Source organism: Raphanus sativus, chromosome 6 (genome assembly GCF_000801105.2).
Source record: "Raphanus sativus cultivar WK10039 chromosome 6, ASM80110v3, whole genome shotgun sequence".
Classification (NCBI taxonomy): Eukaryota; Viridiplantae; Streptophyta; class Magnoliopsida; order Brassicales; family Brassicaceae; genus Raphanus; species Raphanus sativus.
In genome coordinates, this window is record NC_079516.1 from 23426207 (window position 1) to 23436157 (window position 9951).

Below are 9951 nucleotides of genomic sequence, written 5' to 3' on the forward strand. Positions count from 1 at the left end.
TTATCCAAGTGTTTAGGATTTACCAAGGGTTTAGGATTTATCTAGGAGTTTAGGGTTTATGATTTAGAGTTTAGGGTTTAGTGTTTGGCTGACGGTATTAATTTTTTTTTTAAATGTGTTTTTGTTTATTTTTATCTTTTAGTATAAAAAAAATATAATTTGACAATATTTTATTTCCTTTTTTAAAGATACTGAATATGAAATAACAAAATCCTATTGGTTGGGTGAACCTAAAGGTTCACTCCTAGGGTAAACCTAATAATTTCTCTTTATTTATGGACAACAATTGGGTTCACCCCCTATGGTGAACCTTTAAATTCACCACCTTCCTAATAACCTATCAAAGTGCCAACTAGATTAATGATTAAAAAATATTAAATAATTTTTTCAAAAACCAAAATATTTAAAAAAATAAATAGTGTCAATTTTAATAAACCAAAGTGCTATCTAATCCATAAACTCAAACTCTATATCTTAAATCCAAATTCTAAACCCTAAATTCTAAATTATAAACCCAAACTCTATACCCTAAATCCAAATCTTAAACTCTAAACCCAAACCATAGATCACAAACCCAAAAACCTGAACTCTAAACCCAAATATATACCCTAAACCCAAATTTATACCCAAAACACAAACCCTATATCCTAAATATTTGGATTAATATTGATGTTGTTCTTTTGAAATTTAAGATTAAGAATTAAAGTTTTGATTTAGAATTCATGGTTTGGCTTTAGGGTCTACGGTTTGGGTTTAGGGTTTATGGTTTGGGTTTAGAGTTTAGGATTTGGGTTTAGAGTCTAGGGTTTGAGTTTATGGTATAGTTTTGGGTTTAGAGTTTAGATTTTTTGGTTTATGATTTATGGTTTGGGTTTAGGGTTTAAAATTTGGATTTAAGGTATAGAGTTTGGGTTTATAATTTAAAATTTAGGGTTTAGAATTTGGATTTAGGGTTTAGAGTTTGAATTTAGAGATTAATTAGTGACATTAGCATTATTAAATATGACACTAGAATTTGGACCCGAGCGCCCGCTCGGGTGTTTCATTTAACTTTTATATTGACTGATATTTGTTTTTTTAAATGTAATATTTATTTGTAACTTTTGTTTTACTTTATTTACAATGTCATGTCACTGAAAATTAAATAATACTGCATATTTTAATGCTTTATCTTTTTCATTTAGATTAATGTGTTTTCTTAAATTAAATTTGAATTAAATATATTTCATTCAATTCTCCATTAAATCAATGTCAAAAATATTTATTTTTATCGGCTTCAAAAAATATTTTCGTTTTTATTGTACAAATAATTCATGGAAATTATAATTTCAACTCTTCGTTTAAATAATCTGAAAGTATTACCAAAATCGAATCAAAACTGGTTAAATATCCAAACGAATTTACAATTTTGATATCTAGAGATTCAGAACCAAACATAATCCAACAAAATATTTCGAGTATTCGAATATATTTGAATCATATTTATATATGTGAATATATTAGCTATTTTCAGAGTTAATATTAAAAATATAAGTTATTTTAAAGTTGTCTAAAATATTTGAAAATATAAAAAATAGTAAAAAGTTAACATCTAAAATTTCAACTTTTATATTATCATATCATTAGTTTTTTTTTTTTTGAACACACCTCAAATCATTAGTTTATTTGATAAAATCAATACAATACTAAAAGGCAAATATAAGCCATAGATAGAATGTCCACGTCACCGATTTAAATCGACCAATAGGAAGCTTTTTTATTTCCACGTCACTGTCTTTTTGGGCCGGATTTCACTGATCTGTTAGTATTTAAAATTGGCCCATTACAATTTAGCCCATAAGCCCAAATGATATTGCCTCGATGGCTCGACCTGTCTTAAACGTTGAGATTCTTCCTCTTTTTCCTTCGTCTCCTCCTTCTTCAATCTCCTCTTAGCTTTGACGTTTCTTCTTCTTGAAACGATCATCGATCAATCAAGCATAACTCCATCTTCTACAATCAATCCTTCTAAGATCTCATTTATGGTTTCGTTTGGCCTTTCTCCTTCTAAGTGTATTTATACCTTTTTTGTTTACCTCATATTCTTAATCGTCTTTTTTTTTCCTGCTCAAAATTATCTCAAACGATGAATTCCAGCAGCAATTCCGGAGATCTGATGTCCAAGAAACCAGATGGCAATAATGGTGCTTCCCTTGCCGTACCAATCAAACAGACCGGCCGTACCGGTGACTCTTCCGCCGAAGCTGTCTCCGGCTTCTTTGGCAACGCCGGTGCTTCCTCTGCCGTAATCATCAAGCAGAGCGGCCGAGCCGGTGACTCTTCCGCCAAAACTGTCTCCGGCTTTCCATTGTTGACCAAAGCAAACGGCAAGGCCGTAGTGTGCTCCGACGTGCCCATCAGGCGTATGATAGAAGACTAATCAAGGTATGCCTTTAAACTATTTCGGTTATAAAATTGAGCTATCTATATTGTTTGTGCTTGAGATAACAGTTTTAAAATTATTATTCTACACTGTCACAGTTTCATACATTTTAGTTGAGTGCTGTTTTCTTATTGTTTGTTTGATATATCTTCAGAACCAATTTCGAAGAGGAAAAGAAGGGTAAGTTATCACGTCTCTGTTGCACAGTTTTATTCTTCTTTGGAATTTTATGCCAGCAATGGTTAAGTTTCCCACTCATTAAATCATCTACTTTTACTTTAGTCACTAAAGCTTTCTCTAGATTTGTTTACCACTAAGAAATATGCTTACAATTGTGTCATTCCTTTCATAACGTTTTGCTTTATTGTTGATCTTATAAGCTATGCAAGCTGCACACTCATCTCTGGATTAGCATCTTTATTGGGCATTGGTTTGAAATAATGGTCTAACCTGGCACAATTTTGCAGGAGCATTGGCTAATTGTATGTGAACTTCTTAAGGACATTCTATACGAATTCAACAAATTCAACAGAGAATCAGGTGGTGACGTTTATTACACAATGCCAATATTGCAGGTTAGTCCGATTCCTAATCTCTTTTGGACGTTTTGTACAGTCAATCACTATTCAGTGCCTTGAAGCACTTTTACATGGCCTTGGACTTATAAACTGTGATTTGAAGCCTCAGAACATATTGGTCAAAAGCTACAGCAGATGTGAATTGGTTGCAGCTGTTTCGAGACAGATTACATATTCTCCTGTCCAGTCGAGGTCATATAGAGCACCAGATGTAATTTTTGGGACTGTAACTCTTCGATGGCTTTGTTATCTCTCATCAATAACTATTTTTCTCATTTCCTTTCCTCAGTATATCAATGTTTTTGCTTTCATTTTTGACTGAAGCATGCATTTGTGGTGGTCGGGTAAGCCTATTCTGACTCCTTTGGTGCGTTCATAATAATTTAGTCCTTTCCATCATATTTTAAGATATTTTTGATGTATCTTTTCAGGTACACAGTTTATTAGAGTTTTGGAGACGGGTTGGATGTTTGTGTGTCATGTTTATATGAGTATAAGCAAGGTATGCGTGTGATTCTGGTGATTTTCCAGTTTGTGTGAGCTTAGCATAGGAGTGAGCTTTGGAGAGGTGATGCTCTGCGACGGTGACACATGGCAGGAGAAGTTGACGAGGGGTTTGTTCAAATGGCTCCTCCGAGTTGGGTCAGAGCAGTCGCACTAGAGACGTTTGGGGCTATGTCGGTCATCCACATCCTCTTCCCAACTCATATCTTTGTCCCTGATTGCACAAATCTATAATCTTTTTTGACATTGAAAACTGCGTCCCTTTGTTCATGGCCATAAAGTAAGCATATATACTCATACATGTACGTGTTATATATTGTTTTTATATGTGAATTATTTGATGAAACATTTTTTATGCAAACCAAAGAACTGGTGAGTGGACCAATCATCATTACAAACAAAGGTCAATGTACTTTTTTTGTTTCCTCTATATACATACAAGTTTTATGTCTAAATTTAAAAGAATCTAAGAGATCGATCAAGAGTTTCACCTCTGCCATCAATGGGCACATAGTGCAGCCATATACTGAAATGGCTAATCAAATAGAGAAATAGACGGATGAAAAAAAGACTGTAAAAGTTCAAAAAGAAAGAAAAAAAGAGAAGACTGTACAGCAGAAATGTCTGAAGATCCAAGGATCCAATTAACACATACAAAAACAATGCACATAAAGTGTCTTTCTCAATCACATGTGCCATTGAGAATAGTGTTGTCTTTTGCGTATATTTTGAAAATGTGTGTGGTGAACACCTAGCCTCTCCATGTCAACTTTTACTGATAAAACACTTGGCCATCTTCTGATTCTCTTTTTTTCGGGTTGCAAATACAAACTGCAACAGCCTAAAAATAATATTTTCCCGGTAGAAATCCAAAGCTCTCTTATTTTCACATGTTTAAAAAAAAAGTGTAGTCTACATTGATAATCAATCACTCAATAGAGGAATGGAATAATAAACAGTGATATCGTAACACCAAACGTTAAGTGAAACTTTACTAATAAACACTTCCATCGTATAACAAATATTCAACAATATGCAAGTATAACTAAACGAATAACAATTTTTTATATCAACAGAACTACATGGGGGGGGGGGGATCTATATAATTTAGAACCTGAAGAGAATTTTTTTTTTTTGAGAAATGATTTTGGAAGATTTAAGAAATAGTCTGATCTAAGTTTAAACTAAAAACTTCACTAAAAAACACTTTACAATGACTGAAAACTGTTACAAATCACAACTTCAAAATATTCCAAAACGGTTAAATATTTTATAAAATAAAAATCTAATAACTGAATACGAAATCGTAGAACCTACAATTTTGAACATTGCTACCGTGGGGTAGATGATACAAATATACTAAAGATTCATAATGGTCTTACAATGTTCATAATCTGGTTACAGGACCAAGTTCAAAATATTTATCGAAATATACTAAAGAGTATGTGGTGTTTGAGGCTTTAACTCATTAGTAGATTCTGGTTTCTAACGAGAGGTAAAAACTTATTTAGTTATTTTTTGGTTTAAGCAAAAGAGGAGTTTCGTTGAGTTATTTTTATTGTATGTTTCAAGCCAAAACAAATATTCCTAGATTATTCAAGAGATAGAGATCCAGTGTACCAATTATTTGGATGATCATTGTTTTAGTCACATCTATTATCATATGTATAAGTTTCATTTATGATTTTCTGTTTTATCATATGTGTTTTGTGTATAAAGTAAGAAAAAATTGATTTTAATTAAAAATTTAATATTATTAAATATTATCAAAAATTTCAGAAGTGATAAAAAAAACAATGATGTATATTACATTTTAAATATAAAACAAATAAAACAATGTTTTATTTCTACTTATATGAATAGTACCAATGTTTTGAAACCCGACCCGGACACTGAACCGGACTACTTACCGGGTCACCGAGTCATTGGGTCGACCGCGGGTGAACCGCGGATTAAAAAAGAAATAAATTTATTATATAATACTATATTAGTTATGAAAATATAAATACAGAAACTAAAGTTAATATTTTCTAAGTTTTTTAAAAAACATAAAATAATAGTTTGGATATGTATATATTTTATGTTTAAAAAATATTTAGAAACTACTTAATTTTACTTTTTATATTTTCATTTTCATTTGATATACAAAATATCAAAAATATAGCTTAGACTATTTAAAAAACATTATAACTAATTAAGAGTTATGACATCTAAAAAATCAAGAATAAAATTCATAAATATTTATGTCTAATGTGAATAATAAATTAAACTTCAAATCCAAAATAAAGCAAAAGTAAAACACCATTGTAATAAATTATCAATAAAAAAAACTAACACCAAATCACATGTAAAAATTATCTATTGGCTCAACCACTGGTTCAACCGGTATCGGGTTTTGGGTTTTAGCGGGTTTTTACGGGTTTTTGCGGGTTTTTAAATTTTGGGTTTTTCATAAAACCCGAACCAGATTTATCTCGGGTCACCGGGTTTATCGGTTCAACCGCGGGTCCGGGTCGGGTTTCAAAACACTGAATAGTACGTATATAAATTAATGATTCATGAAAATAAAACTATATGTTTAAAAAATCATAAATGAAACACTGTATTATTACACTAAAAATCATAAATTTAGTAAAACCAAAGTTCAAAGTTTAAATCTGTCAAAAACGGAAAATAGCCGAAAATTAAAAATATGTTGGAGGGAGAGTTCGTACTCTGGTCCAGGCACCTGCACGACGGATACCCCTATGTCGAATGAGACATCAGGTAAAAAAAGTTAGGGATTTGATAGTATCTTCGGCCAAAGTATGTAAATATCTAACTATGTAAATAAGTGTGTTCTATTTAACAAATACATATGATTCAGGCTTTTGGAGGAACAAAATATTTAAATAATCATTATAAAAAACTGAGTAAACCACATATATTCGGAATATTCTGGATAGTGCGGTTTCTTAAAAATCACATCTATTCGGTATATTATTGATTACTAGATTAAAACCACTTTTTAATCTCGACTAGGTTCAATTATAATTGGTTTGTTTTTACCGGATTGAACACTCTTATATAATTCACCGACTTTCTCATTGCTTTGAGAAATACAACACTCTCATTTCAAATAGAAACATTGAAATATATGATCGGAAAATAAATTATCAACATACTTTTCCGCGCGTAGCGCGGCGAAAGAATCTAGTTAATGTAGAAGCTCAATTAGAACTGCAATAGAACCAACGCCTTAACTTTATTTGATTGGTTTTGAACTTGATTGAATGATGCATACGTGAGGGGGTATTTGAAAGATTGTTTAATATACAACTAAAATATTAATCTAATAAAAACAGTTAAGATAATCAATCAAATGTAACAAACGCTTGAGATGTGTTTTGTGTCCAGTAATGTAAGCATACAACTTGAACACGCCACGAGGTTTTTGAGAAAAGATTAAAAGTTGTATTCTTAGATTTAGATTTAGATATATATATATAGTTAACTTCCCAAAGGATATGCTAAATAGGGAATTAGTTGTGATTTGAAGGTATCAAAAAGAGGATATACGTTTTGAAATATTTAATATACATTCCTTTTATATTAAAGCATCATAATAACCAAAATATTTGATTTTCAAAATTAGCCATAAAAATAGGAAACAAAATATGTAGATTGTGCGGACATGTAATCATTTAAGGTTCAGTCGATTTTGTATCAAATTATTTAAGGTCAATGCTGTAAATTTAATTAGGTTGCTTTAGTAATGTTACAAAACGACACCGTTTAAGGCCAGTGGCATACAAATGTAATTATTGAGGAAAACTCTGGGTTAAAATTTATTTGTACTTTAGTTTTAATAGTTTAGATTATTTATTTTTTAAATTATTTTATCATTAATTTAGTTGGCACTTTGATTGGTTATTAGGAAGGTGGTGAATTTAAAGGTTCACCATAAAGTCTTGTCCATTTATATATTGTAGAGTGTTCACTTAATTCTCTTGTTTATCTATATAACTAAAACTGAAATACAAAACCAGGTCTGGGCATTTGGAGTTCCACTAGGGTTTCTGTTTTGTCCAATCGGGTTTTGGTTTTTTAGGTTTATCAAAATCAGCTTCATTCGGAATATATGAAAATTTGGTTCGGGACCGGTTCGGGTTCTATCGGGTTCTGGTCGGAGTTAGTAAACCTTAAAAAACTCGGTACAACCCAATGTATTTTTGGGTCCGGGTCTCAATCGGTTTTTCGGTTTAAAATTATCTAATTTATACATATTTAGTAACCAAAACATGGGTAAAATCGGTTCTTCGGTTTTAAAATACATGATTTGTACTTATATTGTAGCCAAAACATAAATAAAATTGATTCAAAAATAATAAATGAACATCAACCATGATTATTCAAAATCAAGAGGAAGGTAAACATATTTATTGATAGAAATAAAACCAAATAAACGGAAGTATAAAACGAAAACCAAGTTTTCATGAAATGAGAAACATTGTTCAATGAAAACAATATCAAAATCTAAAAACTCCAACTTTCAACCATCAACCTTCATATAATAAAACCACCAGCCTTCATGTAATAGAGAATTATTTTAAATGTTTAGTATATTTTAGTGTATTTTCGATATATTAGGAATCAAGATCATATTTGGTACAAGATCTTTTTAGGGTTTTGAACATTTCGGGTTGTATCGGATATCCATTTAAATTCGGATTTGGTTCGGATAATACATGTTACCCGAAATACCATAAAACAAGATCCATTCGATATTTATGCCGGGTTCAAAACGGTTCAGATTCATTTTTGTCGGATCAGATTCAATTTGAATTTTCGGATTTGGTTTATTTGCTCAGCTCTATACAAAACAGAACCAACTGTATTTTCAACAGACATCTTTTGTTACTTTATTTTCATTTATCCTAACTAATTTATTAATTACTCTTTTTCGTCAGATATTACCAGATATTAAATATATGCTATATATTATACTAGATATATGTTAATAAATAATAATAAAAAATTGAGAACAATAACTTTTAAAATGGATGTTATAAATAAATCTTAAATCTATATTATTAAAATTCGAATACAAGATAGAACAAACTATATTTTCAACAGAATTTTTATATCTTTTCTTACATTATTTTCACTCATCATTTATTAATTACTTCTTTCCATTTTTTTTTACATTATCATGTTACTTTCATCAGATATTACCAGTTATTAAATATCTCCTATATATTATACTAGATATATGTTAATGAATAAATGAATCTTTTGACAACAATAACTTTTAAAAATGGATGTTATAAATAAACAATTTATTAGTCATATCGTTTCTTTGTCAAAATAGTCAAATCATGAATTAAACCTATTTAGAGTGTGACTGAAAGGCATATGTAGCGATAATTATTTTTCCACTCAGTTCCACTTAGTTTTAACAATCAGATGAAATCAATTTTTATCTTTCTTGCGTCTGATACTGTTTAAATAGAGGTATATACCTCACTTTTTTCTCTCACTGTATTTGAGGTGGAAAACAAATTTCTCTTAACAATTCTTTCTTCTTATCTTTATTACTCCACTATTTTACCTCTTAATTACTCTAGTTGAACTATCGCTCAGTTACTCTATGATGTACCAGTCAGACCCTCCTTAGGCCTCGATTGGTACAGCCGATGAAAAAGCAGTAGCAGTATGCTGCAGAAGCAGTATGCTGCAGAAGTTGTATGCTCTCATTAAAACTATTAATAAGATGATTGATAGAGCAATAGCAGTATACAATTTTAATTTTTTTTATAAAAGTTAGTATATAATATATTTTCTAAAAAAATAAATTATAATATATATAAATAATATATTGTTATTAAAAATAATTAATCTTAATTAATAACATAAGTTAAATTAAATTAAATTTTAAATGTAAAATAATTATTAAAAAAATAAATTTAACCTTTTTTTAATATAAATTTATTTTTGGATATAAAATAATTTGAATATTAAAAATATAAAATAAATAAATTATCTATATATATATATATATATATCTTCTTATTTTATATATTAATATATAAAAGATATAATTTATTATTTTCTTACTAATTTCAAAAAATATGATTATATCGAAAATTTTATTTTAAAAATAAAATTTACAATTAAATATATATTTTTAAAAAATAATATTTCGCAATTAAAATATAATATAATTTATATAATTAAATTATATTTTAAATGTGAAATACTATTTTAAAAAAAAAAATATTTATATTGTAAATTTATTTTAGAAATCAAAATTTCATTTTCTGGATATAGAAATAATTTTATGATATTAGTAAATCAAATAAATAAACTAATTATATTTATTTCTTAAACTTATAAATTGTAAATGCAAATGCTCTTCCAAAAGCTTCAAATGAGAGCATTTGCCATGGAGCATTTGGAGAGCATTAG

General features: G+C 29.3%; 1 long non-coding RNA gene across 3 annotated transcripts; it reads left to right on the forward strand.

Moving 5' to 3' along the window:
• Nucleotides 1-1900: 1900 nt before the first annotated feature.
• LOC108810518 (uncharacterized) lies at nt 1901-3955 on the forward strand. 3 transcript variants are annotated; one of them, XR_008935057.1, is made up of 4 exons: nt 1901-2424; nt 2577-2602; nt 2890-3344; nt 3432-3955. It is a non-coding gene; the product is annotated as an uncharacterized LOC108810518 (long non-coding RNA). The 3 variants fall into 3 exon arrangements; XR_008935058.1 differs by having other exon boundaries at nt 1901-2052; nt 2137-2424; nt 2890-3955; XR_008935056.1 differs by having other exon boundaries at nt 2890-3955.
• The last annotated feature ends 5996 nt before the right edge of the window (nt 3956-9951 follow it).